This window comes from Rhagoletis zephyria, unplaced genomic scaffold (assembly GCF_001687245.7).
Source record: "Rhagoletis zephyria isolate East Lansing unplaced genomic scaffold, Rhagoletis_zephyria_1.1 Rzeph_scaffold_00317, whole genome shotgun sequence".
Lineage (NCBI taxonomy): Eukaryota > Metazoa > Arthropoda > Insecta > Diptera > Tephritidae > Rhagoletis > Rhagoletis zephyria.
In genome coordinates, this window is record NW_016157401.1 from 136298 (window position 1) to 149877 (window position 13580).

Genomic DNA, 13580 nt, shown 5'->3' on the forward strand with positions numbered 1-13580 from the left:
CCATATACATCGGATTTTCACACTTTATATAAAGTTCACACAAAAATTTCATTCAAATTTTCAACTTATTCAGAATTTCTAGAAAATTTCGATTGTGCAGTTGTGAAGTGCAAGTTTCAACCGGCTACAAAATCTCGTTGATTTTTGAGATTTTTTTAAAGACGGACTTTTCCACTTTTTTCCATATAAGCAAGAATTTCTTACGAAATAAAATGCGGAAGCCGGTTAGCAACAAACTTTTAAAAAATAAACGCCAGTTTTTGTTAATTGCACTCGTTATATAAAAAAACAACCGCGAAAGCAGTCTCCAAATAAAACACCTTAAAAATCAACGCGATTTTGTAGGCGGTTGAAACTTGCACTTCATTAGACTAAAATTTATTAAGCTACAAAACTGATACTCGAAAATTTAATTAAATAAAAAGTTGAAAATTTGGATAACATTTTTTTGAATTTTTGTGAACTTTTTATGAAGCGTGAAAATTTCATTTATATGGTTTATATTATAGAATGAACTATATTTTCATAAATACTTAAATAAGGCAAACAATTTTTCATGAAAATAATTGTGAATATTATATTAGAACAAGAATTGCACTTTCATTTGTCGCCTAGTGTATGTGTGGATGCTTTTCTATTTCACACCTGTTCCATTGCGAATTCATTTTGTATTCAAAACACTTATTCGTTAATTTATTGCTAAATTTGATTTACGCGTAACATATGGCACGCGAATTCGCGTGTGCATAATGTTTTTTTTATTAGATTTTTTCAATTAATTGTATATGAAATATGTACGTAGCTTAGATAAATAAAAACAAAGTACATAATACTCGTCTCAAAAAACTTTGCTGATTCTCGTTTTTGGCTTCGAAAAAACGGTCGAGCTCCTACTACTGTTTTTTTGTAAACTGAGTTTATTTAAAAAAAAAAACGCGAGAAATTTTCTATACAGATAGTGAAATTTAATAAATTTTAGAAATTTTTTTTCGCTGCAAAAAACTACTTCAAAACATTTCTACCATTTTTTCAAATTATTGTTGTTTTTCCACAATAAATTTTCATTTAAAAAAATGGCCTCGAGCTCATTATAAAATTGTTGAATATCAAAACAAAAACTAATTTTCATTTTTACTTTTCTTCAGCCGTAAACCGACAAATAACCACCATATACAAAAAAATGGTGTCTTCACTCTCATAACTAGTTTAGGTAGAATTACACAAAATATCAACGAATTCAAAGGCATAATATTTTTTCCTGTCCGTTTGACGTGAAATGCCCCAAAGAAGAAAGCCAATTATCGAAGCTTTTCAAACCCGACACAAAACCGACGAACGGTTGTACAGCCATATAATAATAATAACAATACACTTATNGTAAGTATGTATGTACACTGCCGGGGGAAAAAGTATTGGCACAGATAACTTTACACAATGTNCAAAACAAAAACTAATTTTCATTTTTACTTTTCTTCAGCCGTAAACCGACAAATAACCACCATATACAAAAAAATGGTGTCTTCACTCTCATAACTAGTTTAGGTAGAATTACACAAAATATCAACGAATTCAAAGGCATAATATTTTTTCCTGTCCGTTTGACGTGAAATGCCCCAAAGAAGAAAGCCAATTATCGAAGCTTTTCAAACCCGACACAAAACCGACGAACGGTTGTACAGCCATATAATAATAATAACAATACACTTATGGCCTTATTCATAAAAAATAAAGTAGTCTTATAAAAGGTTTATAAATTGAAAAATGTATGAAAACGTCAATTTATAAAGCTCTTTAAACATACTTTATTTTTTATGAATAAGGCCTTTACACTTTTTGCTAAATGTTTGGCCGAGCTTCTCCTCCAATTTGTGATGTGCGCCTTGATGGTTTTAGACAAATGGAGGAACCTTCAATTTTACACCGCCAAATTGATTTTATGAGAAGCTTCTTCACGACAGAAATACATTCTGAAGTTTGCCATTTCCTGTCGAGGTGCGACCGTTGTTAGAAAAAACTTTTTCTAAGATTTTGCTCGTACCAGGAATCAAACCCAGCTCGTAGGAAGTGGTAGCACGCACCTCTAACCACTCCGCTACAACGGCCACAGGTAGATAAGAAGAAGAATGAAATGAAATGTTTAAGAGATGTATCAACATCGCTCCAACGAACGGAATAGCGTTATAACTCTAATATTCAAAAAAAAAATATTCCACTTACCCTCTAGCTATTAGTAAGCTTAACAAAAGCCTAAACTTATTTCATTAAAATATTCATTTATTNTACATATGCAAATATTTTTATTTTTTTCCGCTAATTTGTTATAAAATTATGGTTTATACTACAACAATTTACTAAAAAAAAANGCCTAAACTTATTTCATTAAAATATTCATTTATTATCTGGCGAATCACTCCGTATATGCATATGTATGTATAAGAATTATTTCATAATTTTAGATAACCATTTTGATATGAGTAAACTATGGATGACTGTCAAGTGATGAATTAGGTACCTTTCGACAACGTAAAGTTAAACTCCAAACATTTGGCTGTGTAAATTTTTAATACAATGCAATGTATTTCATAAGGTATGAGCTTAATTCATTGACCCTGTAGGAAAGTCTGCAAGTTTCGAAATTGTAACTATAATGCCACACATTTAGCAACAAAGAATAACACCTAGGAGTACTAAAGCACTCTACTCTTTCAACTTACAAGGGATGAAATAAGAATTGTTACAGGAATTCTTAATACCCACTACAGAGTTATGAAGCACCAAACCTGGAAGTTATTTGCACCGCTCAGTGCAGGTTGCAATGAAGCCATCTTTCCAAAATTCACACCCAACTGTCACTCTCTGAGGATGCATTGGCACAGTGTACTTTTTTTTAGTGGTGTGAGTGATCAATCGGGTTTTTTGTTTTGTTAAGTAGAAAATTGTTTATCGATAGCCATAACAAAATATTTAATTATGCTCAAATTTAATCTTGAAAATTTAACACAAATTTAAAGAAAAAATATAAAAATAAAAAAAATATTTATATATATACATTAGACTGCATCACCAAAAAAGTTGGGCTTTTTCTGCTGGGATTACAAAATTTATTATATTTTAAGACGTGCACCAAAATATTTCGGAAAAATATTAAGATTTAAGTGGGCTGGACCGGTTTGAAAATACCTCCAAAAATGGAGTTTTTTATGAATAAAAATAGTTTATTAAAAAACTTTTTGAATAAAGTTCCCTCAGATTACAATCTGATTAAGCTTAAAAAAATCTGCATAAAAATATTTAAAAATAATTTCAACGGAATCGTAAGAATGAGATTTTTGATGCTGTTTTTTTTTTTTACTTTTTTCAAAGATTGATTTACGAAAAACTTGAATAACTGGGTCAAACCTATTCTGACTTAGACTTATGGGATCTCAATAGAAAGGTATTTTCCCACTCTTTTTATTTCTGTCCAAAAAAAGTCATTCGTGTACCAATTATTTTTCAAATACCAACACATCTTAATTCAACTTTGAATGACGTTCGTTCATCCTACCTCTCTCTTTCATCGTTTGAATGAGTTTATTAGCAACCAAATAAAAAGGGTGAGAAAATACGTTTCCAATGACATCTCACAAGCCTAAAGCGGAAGAGTTTAGGTTCAGTTATTCAAGTTTTTCTTATACCAATCTCTGAAAAAAGTTAAAAAAAATAGCATCAAAAATCTGATAAAAAATATTTTTATGCAAATTTTATAAGCTTAAACCGTTTTGTCACTTGAAGGAATTTTTTGAACAAAAAATCTTTAAGAAACTATTTGTATTTATGAAAAACTCCATTTTTNATAGCATCAAAAATCTGATAAAAAATATTTTTATGCAAATTTTATAAGCTTAAACCGTTTTGTCATTTGAAGGAATTTTTTAAACAAAAAATCTTTAAGAAACTATTTGTATTTATGAAAAACTCCATTTTTGGAGGTATTTTCAAATCGGCTCACGCAAATCTTAATATTTTTCCGAAATATTTTGGTGGACGTCTTAAAATATAATAGATTTTATAATTCCAATGGAACCATAGTACCGTTTTTTTTGTTATTGGAATATATAGATAATTTATTTTCAGCCAAATATTTTTCACAACGTTTATGCCTACATACGTAGTTTATAATTTACGAATTCAAAGAAACATAAAATTATACTTTTATGTTAAAATTTTCCTGGAGGGTTTATGTGGGATTATGTCCACATTCGCACTAACAGGTAAAAATGTAAACATGTGTATGATTGCTGCAGCAGTTCAATAACCACAAACCAATTACAAACAACAACAATTAAGAACGAATTAGTAAATTTGAAATGTGTATATAAGCTCCAATAAAAATTCATGCATGTGCGACTTCGTATGTGCAAATATTTACATATGTAATGCATGTATGTATGCTAATTAATTTATAACGGCCAAAGGCGTATAAGTCATCAAACAGTTATTGCGTCGGCATCAACAGACTTGCCGCAATTCAATCCTTTAGAAGAAATTTTCAAAAAAAAAAATATTGGAAGTAATAAAGTACATATGTATGTACATAAGTATGTACATGTGTACACTGCCGGGGGAAAAAGTATTGGCACAGATAACTTTACACAATGTACATATGCAAATATTTTTATTTTTTTCCGCTAATTTGTTATAAAATTATGGTTTATACTACAACAATTTACTAAAAAAAATCTAAATTTTGTGCTCAATGCGAAAAATTTAACTTTTAATTTCAGGTAACAAATCAATTGAAGGTTAATTGTTTGGTTGGAAATATAGTTGCACGACGACTATACTCAATTCCGACAGTTGCATTCACGTTCCTGCATCTGGACAACGTTGGCAAGCCACCAGCATCGAAACATTCACAAAGCCGCTTGGGAGTCCTCNCATAGTACCGTTTTTTTTGTTATTGGAATATATAGATAATTTATTTTCAGCCAAATATTTTTCACAACGTTTATGCCTACATANGTTTGAATGAGTTTATTAGCAACGAAATAAAAAAAGGTGAGAAAATACCTTTCCAATGACATCTCACAAGCCTAAAGCGGAAGGGTTTAGGTTCAGTTATTCAAGTTTTTCTTATACCAATCTCTGAAAAAAGTTAAAAAAAATAGCATCAAAAATCTGATAAAAAATATTTTTATGCAAATTTTATAAGCTTAAACCGTTTTGTCACTTGAAGGAATTTTTTGAACAAAAAATCTTTAAGAAACTATTTGTATTTATGAAAAACTCCATTTTTGGAGGTATTTTCAAATCGGCTCACGTAAATCTTAATATTTTTCCGAAATATTTTGGTGGACATCTTAAAATATAATAGATTTTATAATTCCAATGGAATCATAGTACCGTTTTTTTTTTTATTGGAATATATAGATAATTTATTTTCAGCCAAATATTTTTCACAACGTTTATGCCTACATACGTAGTTTATAATTTACGAATTCAAAGAAACATAAAATTATACTTTTATGTTAAAATTTTCCTGGAGGGTTTATGTGGGATTATGTCCACATTCGCACTAACAGGTAAAAATGTAAACATGTGTATGATTGCTGCAGCAGTTCAATAACCACAAACCAATTACAAACAACAACAATTAAGAACGAATTAGTAAATTTGAAATGTGTATATAAGCTCCAATAAAAATTCATGCATGTGCGACTTCGTATGTGCCAATATTTACATATGTAATGCATGTATGTATGCTAATTAATTTATAACGGCCAAAGGCGTATAAGTCATCAAACAGTTATTGCGTCGGCATCAACAGACTTGCCGCAATTCAATCCTTTAGAAGAAATTTTCAAAAAAAAAGTTATTGGAAGTAATAAAGTACATATGTATGTACATAAGTATGTACATGTGTACACTGCCGGGGGAAAAAGTATTGGCACAGATAACTTTACACAATGTACATATGCAAATATTTTTATTTTTTTCCGCTAATTTGTTATAAAATTATGGTTTATACTACAACAATTTACTAAAAAAAAATCTAAATTTTGTGCTCAATTCGAAAAATTTAACTTTTAATTCCAGTTCCAGTCGCAATTCCGACAGTTGCATTCACGTTCCTGCATCTGGACAACGTTGGCAAGCCACCAGCATCGAAACATTCACAAAGCCGCTTGGGAGTCCTCTGATCCAAGGAACCAACCATAAGAGCAGCATTTTCCAGCTTAGAAAAAGAAGCAACAGAAGTTGGTCTAGCGGTGAGCGAAAACCAGACAAAGTACCTCCTGGCAACAAACAAAGAATTGAGAATTGGTACCCATTTCGACAAAAGGTACAAATTCGCCATGAAATCAGCGGCTCCGGTAACATCACCTTGTATAGATTCGCCTTGGGTACACTCGTGCCTGTTGCCAGTTACAATTTTAAAGTCTAGATGCTCACGGACGTAGAGGCAGGATCACAAATGCAGAATAACTTGTCTACAATTCACAAGGGAGAGAGACATAGTTTTTCGATTTCGACCCAAACCGAGTAACGGTTATAATGCCAAATAAGAAAAAAAAATATTGGAAAGTATCAGCCATTTTCGGGAGGCATTTTAATGTAAAATACCCTATAATACTCGGAGGGTTGAGTGCAATAAGGCCCGCGGAAATAACGCCCACGGGCCTTATTTCATAAAAAAGAAATAAAACCCGCGGGCGTTATTGCTTTTTGCCGGTGCGCATTATTTCCCTTTCGATGTGGCAATAACATCCGTGGGGGTTCATTTCCTAAAAAATTAAATAAAGCCCGCTTGGCTTTAATGCCAAGATCTCCATTCCCTTGGCGATTATTCGTCTTTTTCCAAAACCGATTTTCGAGTTATTCGAAAAACTGAAATTTAAAAAAACCGGTTCCGATTTTGAAATTAAGAAAAAACCGGATATACAGGTTTTATTTTACATAGTTTTCATACAGTGCAAAGGCTTCTGCTGATATGAAGTCATGAACAAAAATTACAATAAAACTACTAACAGTAAAGGTAGCTTTTATTTAGAAAAGAGCAAACCAAAATAAGTTCAAATTTTTTTTAAATCAATAAAACAAATAAAGAGTAGTGAATAATTCTGGTTTGGTCTTATTTTAACTATTGCAACGGTTTATTAGATATTCGAAAAATCAAGATTTAAAAAACGTCTTTAGACATAAAAAAAACGGAAGTAACCGCTTTGAAAAAACCGAGTCAATCATCCTAAGAATTATCCTAGCATCTCTCAAGCAGTCAGTTTTTGTGTGGGAGTAATTCTGCTGCGACATCTCCTCGTATGAGAACACGAGATTAAAAGATTAACAACTTTGGGCGAAGACAACGCAGCAAAACTCGACTGCTGAGTGAGCGTTCTTCAACCAAATTCTCAAATAGAGCGTTCTTAAAAAATTGTTTGGGATAGGGCGTTTTCGAACTGGCTGCCGAGATATGTCGATCTTCCACTCAGCAGTCGAACTGCTAAGGGTGCCGAGCCACAAATTCATACGGGGCAACGAAGAGACTGACAGACAAGTAAGAGAAGCAGCAGCATCCCGACCAGCTATAGGACCGGTACGCTTTCTCGCAGAAGGACCTCATACCATCAGGGAAGAGTTAAATGCGGAAGAATATCAGCTCAGAAGAGCACATTGAGAGAACACGCTTGGATTAAGGCAGGAGGAAGAACTTTTGGAAAAATATAGCTCCGAGAGATCTAGGGAACTAATTACGCTTCAAAAGACAAACTTACGATTTATAACAGGTATGCTAACGGGTCATTGGCGGCTGCGGCCGTCGTTACTGGGACATGGCAGCAGAAACCCTATTGCATCTTCTTCTAGAGTGCGAGGCGGTTGCGAGAAGAAGACTAACATACCTGGCAGGCTCTGAGAACACAATAGATCCGAGGTCGCAGTGCACATCCACCATCAAATCTATTTATCTATCTATTGCTGAAATAGATTACTTTGATTGCCAGTGGTTTTAGCGAGTGATTAATTAATGACTTAAGTGCTATTAAGCAACACTTCAAACTTTTGCTGGGTTGATTTCCCGATGTTTAGTTTTAAAAAAAAACACTAAATAGCAACACAAGTCGACAGCTTTTTTGCGCTATTTTCACAATTAAATAAAAAGTATAACTTACGAGTGCATTGACTTTGCCTGTATGTATGTATGTAAAATTCCCCATTGTAATTATACTTTATAATTACTTAATAAGTGTAATAATAATGAAAGGCAATGCAATTGCAAATATATTGAATCATAACGACTAACAATATTTGGCATTTAGTGGAAATTTTCATTTGACCTTGTTCGGCGCGAGTACTCAACCTTGCCACATAAGTTTAGCCATAACACACTTTAAGGCAAAATCATTCAGGCAGGACCAGCATTATACATATTATTGTCGGCTCTTTGGCAGTGCACTTATTTATCTAGTAAATACAAACATATACATATGTATACTTGTAATTATAAATGTTAAGAATAAATTGTGGTTCTAGAATATGTACATACATATGTACGTACTAAATACATATATATACAGGCAGGTCTCTTGCTCTTGAATTGGTGCGGTTATTAACATTAACCGATAGCGAAAATCGCAAAACAGTGTGAATCGTGGCGAACAGGAAGTTCCTATACTTATACATATACATACATACTATGTGTTCTTATGTACGTAGTCAAAGCTTTGAGACTTACTTTGTGGTTATTCCACAATATTGTAATATTTCAGTAGATAACAAATTAATTGAGTGAAAAAAATGTGGGCGTGTAAATACATTGCAACAACGGAATGAAATAAATAAGAACCTATTTGTTAATCTTTAGATTAATTTATTCAGTTGACAAAGAATCGTGGGAAATATTTTTGTAAGTGTTGTAAATAATATTGTTGTAAGTTATTTTGCATAAAGTTTGTGTTTTTATTTTATAATTGCTGTGGTAAATGACCTGCTGGAGGAGCAGCAGGCTAATTTTGATCGCCAAAAATCTCCAAAAGAAGAGCAGACGCCACTAAGAACGCGCAACATCTAACCAGTAAGAAGCCTTTCTGTTAACTAATGCGTTAAATGGGAAAATCTGTCGAGATGGAGCTTTTTCAATAATTNTTTCTAATGCGTTAAATGGGAAAATCTGTCGAGATGGAGCTTTTTCAATAATTTTTTTTTTCTTTTTTCAAAATAGTAGCACAATTTTTCCCCCATAATTTATCACTTGTTAACCTAATTCAAGTACATTATAACCCGTGTAACTAATATTTTTTTAATTGCTACTCTATTTAAACTATATCTTTAAAATTGTTTCCTATTGGCCCGGTGAAGTAAGATTTTCAAGGTTGCAATAATTTGCACAAAGCTGAAAATTGGTACGAATGTTAAGAACTTCATTATAAATGAAATGTGAAAAGTCCTCATCGATCCCAGAACTGTAAAAAAATTATTGAAGGTCAAAGGTCACATAAATTGATTTTTAGCATTTTTCAGCTAAGCGGTAAGGTTTATCTTAAAAATAGGTTAGACAAAAGTGTAGATCATGCAATTATCTCTAAAAATCGTTATGACACTTTTCTTCCTAAGAATCACCATTTCTGTAGCTCGTTTCTATAACAATTCTCTACCAAGGCGAATTAAGATATGAATTCGCCGCCCTGTTCTCTACTGCTAATGAGTAGTAGAGAGTGACGTACATTCTCTACCAGTAGAGAAATAATCGGTAGAGAAAAGTTACAGAAACTGGCTACTGGGATATAACGACTAGATCGACATCCATTTTGTAATAATTCATTTAAATTATAAAATACTTTGAATTGAAGTTAATTTTTTAACAGGTAGGTGGTATGAAAAATTCAGTCTGTATGGGAGGTGCCATGGGGCCTTTTCCAAGAACCCACATTTTTTCCATGAGTATAGTATTGATTTCATATACCTCCATGCCAAGTTCCACTACTCTACCACAAATACTTCCAGAGGTACGCAGTATGAAAAATTCCATTTGGATGGTAGGTGCCACGCCTCTTTGGCTAATTGAGATAAAAGCTATCCTATAATTTATGTTGAACTAAATGACACTAGTGTGCAAAATTTCATCAGATCGCTCATGAAGTTATACCTTAATGAAAAGTAGATTTTGTGATTTCCCCATTTTTTTCGATTCTATCAAATAAATTCGTCATTTAAACCGTGAATTCGTTATGAATAACTGTTTACTGGTATTTACACATACATATAAGTAGTATTAACGAAGGTATAGAAATCGCACTTGGCAGTACAGCTGCTTTGTGGCGGCAACAATAAGCCAGTACGCAAAATGTCACCATCTCAAAAGATTTTCCCCCACATACGCTTAGTAATACAAAACGTTTATGTGCGAATTCAAAAACTATTCATCATTTTACATAGGGCTCCTGAAGAAATCTAACGCATAATCGTTTTACATGCGAGCAGTTTTCTCTTTCTTTTTTCGACCACGAAAATAAGTTCACGCGTCTTTCTTCGCCGTCAACTAAGTTAAGAGTCTTTCTTCGCTGAAGTTTTTTTTTGTGTGTCTATTCGCGGTCAACTTTTGAGCTCGCGCCCTTATTCGTGTCTTGTGACGGTATAAACTCGAACAGGGACTTGCTGGAGGCGAAACCTTTACCTCGGCACCACAGAGGACATATCTGCGAACTAAAGGACGAGGTCCAGGAAGATACATACGCAACAATCACTGGCCCCGCCACTGTATAGACAGGCAATAAATAGCATTCACTAGAGTACAATACCCCCTGTAGAAGGAAGTGAGCTTCAACTGCCCAGAGAGACCGCAGTAACTCTTGCTCAAATGGCGTTCTGAATATAGTAGTAATTTAAACTCCTATTTGTCCAAAGTAAACCCCGGCATACCCAGCCTATGTCCGGCATGTCAAGCTTCTAATCATGACACCAACCACCTCTTCACATTCACACTCAACCCAACTTAACTAAGATCCCTCTCCATCTGATCCGACCCAGTCGAAACAGTATTGTTCCGGGAACTACCGTTAGTTGAGATTGACGACAACGATTGAAGGACTATCCGATGTTAGGCAGGGCTAAATATTCACTACAGCCACAATAATTGCAAGCGATCGTTTGCTGGAGCAAATAGCATGTCTTTCTAGAACTCTCTCAGCATTTGGTTTCGCGCTGTTCGTGGAACCCGCCTCATATACATAAAAAAGAAAATGTGCTGAACTAGAGATAGGATTTACGGGTTTTCACCTGGAATAACCATATCCTCTATAGGGAAGATGCATCTATCCCACTGCTGGATTCTTCAGAAGCAATAAAGAGCGTGGGTCAGGCTGCGCGATTAATGTTTGACATCAAACAGTTGCAATAAGGGCAGATATTTCTTATTCGGGTATACGTGATACCGTCAGGTAAGGAGAAAGGAAAGACATATGTTTAAAAAGAAAAAAATATAGTTACAAAAAGTCTCGAGTTTAAAGAGCTTGAGAAACTGAGGGTCGAATGCGAATCGGAAAATTTTAAACGCCCGGGGTACACTTTAGATTCTGAGGGCACAGTTGTCAACGCTTTTCAAAAATGAGAAGACTAAGAATTTGTGGGAGAACTATTCTACGAAAGACTTAGGGCTGTTCGCGTGGGGTATTGAAAAAGATCGAATAACGAACCCATTACAGTCGGGTCTACACAACCGGAACGACACAGAATTACAACTAGCCATCACTCAATTATTTTATTTTGATATATAGATAACAGCTTTGCTGGTACATCAACAAATTAGTACGAGGTACTTATGATGTTTTATGTGTAAACAGCTGTATCTCGAACTAGTCTTGAACTATACCCGATCTAGTCCCGAAAAAGTTCTGAACTATTCCCGAAAGTCCCGAACTGGTCTCGAACCAAACGTGACAAAATCCTGAACTAGTTACGAAGTGTTCGCGCAAAACTCCTGAATTAGTCCCGAAATGATCCCGAACTAGCCCGAATTCACTTTGGATTATGCGGGATGGTTTATGCAAATTTTCCTCATACCGGGATCTACATTAAAAAAAAAACCCCAAGTAAAATTTTCGGCCTTCCCATTTTATCATTACACTACTGTGATGTACATCCCTAAAACTATGCAATGAAAAGTTGTGGACGGTTATAAAATTCGCGTTGTGGAATTCTCTTAGGGCCAGTTTTTCAGTGTCAGTTTAAACTGAGATTAAGTAAACTGCGTTTAAATTGAACAGCTGACTGACATTTGATTGGCTGATCTTAGTTTCAATCAGCCAGATCGGGCGTTTAAACTTAGTTTAAACCACGGCCGTGCACTGAAAAACTGGCCCTTAATGATGCAATAATACAAGGTGTTATCGGTTGGCAGCTTCTCGCTATAATTCCGCCATACTGACTGCCTTAGGTGAAACAGTGTTACTTCTTTAACAATTCTTTGCCTAATAATATATTTGAATGTTTTTTATGTTTTCTCAGTATACACATTTTGTTTTCTTAAAAAGGTATTTTATCTTATTTTATTTAATTTCATTACGAATATACTTTAAAAAAACAAATTTTGTTTAGAAGAAAATATGAAATTTTATATTTTCCCCCCAAATGGGGATTAATTTCTTCCCGTTTTTCTTCTTATTCTACTGAGCTAAGGCAGTGTCAAATCGAGCTGTCACACAACTTATACCACCTTGTATTATTGCGTCATGAGCAAATACTACAACAACGCCAACAATTCTCGATAAATACAAATTCTAAAATCTCCAACGATTCGAAAAATGGAAAAACTAAAATTGCTAACAATGGGTGTCTCTCTTACGAATTCGAATTCGCCTATCTATCGCCGCGAAGTATCGTCTCCATAGTTCTATCGTACCTTGGTTCTATCCCAACAATCATTTAGATTTGCACTCAACTTGAGGTTCAGTTGAGAACTAAGCGATTTCATAAATCTGCCACGTTTTTTCTCAACAGAAGCTCAAGTGGAAAATCACGGCGTTCTCAAAAATAAGGGCTTTTTTTGTATGAAAATAAGACGTGTTTCTCAAGTTGACAAACTTTTAACAGAAATTGTTGAACATTCGCATTCGCAAAACATTAAAATGATGAGAATCCCTTGCATGAGCGAATGCGAATTTTTTCTAGCTAGCCGACCGACATTTGGCATAATTTCAGGCGGATGTTAAATGTAGGAATGCAGTGTGGCAATACAAAGGCAACGCATGCACAGGGTGGCCACGATGATTTTACCATTCCGTCATTCGAAAAATTTTTTTTTGATGATACATTTCCTAACGTTATTTTTTGTAGTCTGCTTTTAATCAGATTTTAAAATTTGTAGTTTTTCAAATAAATTCGAATTTTTTGCGTAAATTTAAGTATAATTTACCCCCTATTCTAACAAAGTCACAAAACTAAGCACATCACTATTTTGATTTCTACTGCGCTTCAAAGTACGCTTATACGGCAAATATACCGCCACAAAAAGAACATAATAATAACAATTTTGTGTGCATTTCCTTAGCACTTAAAATCGAATTTTTGTGGCATATTGTCAGGCGCAGTAAAAACACACGATAGTG

The 13580-nt window shown here is 33.9% G+C and overlaps 1 protein-coding gene across 3 annotated transcripts in view; it reads right to left on the reverse strand.

Moving 5' to 3' along the window:
- The window catches only part of Hecw (Hecw ubiquitin protein ligase), a 43355-nt gene that overhangs the window by 24003 nt on the left and 5772 nt on the right, over nucleotides 1-13580 (reverse strand). The gene's annotated exons all lie outside the window — the stretch shown is intronic.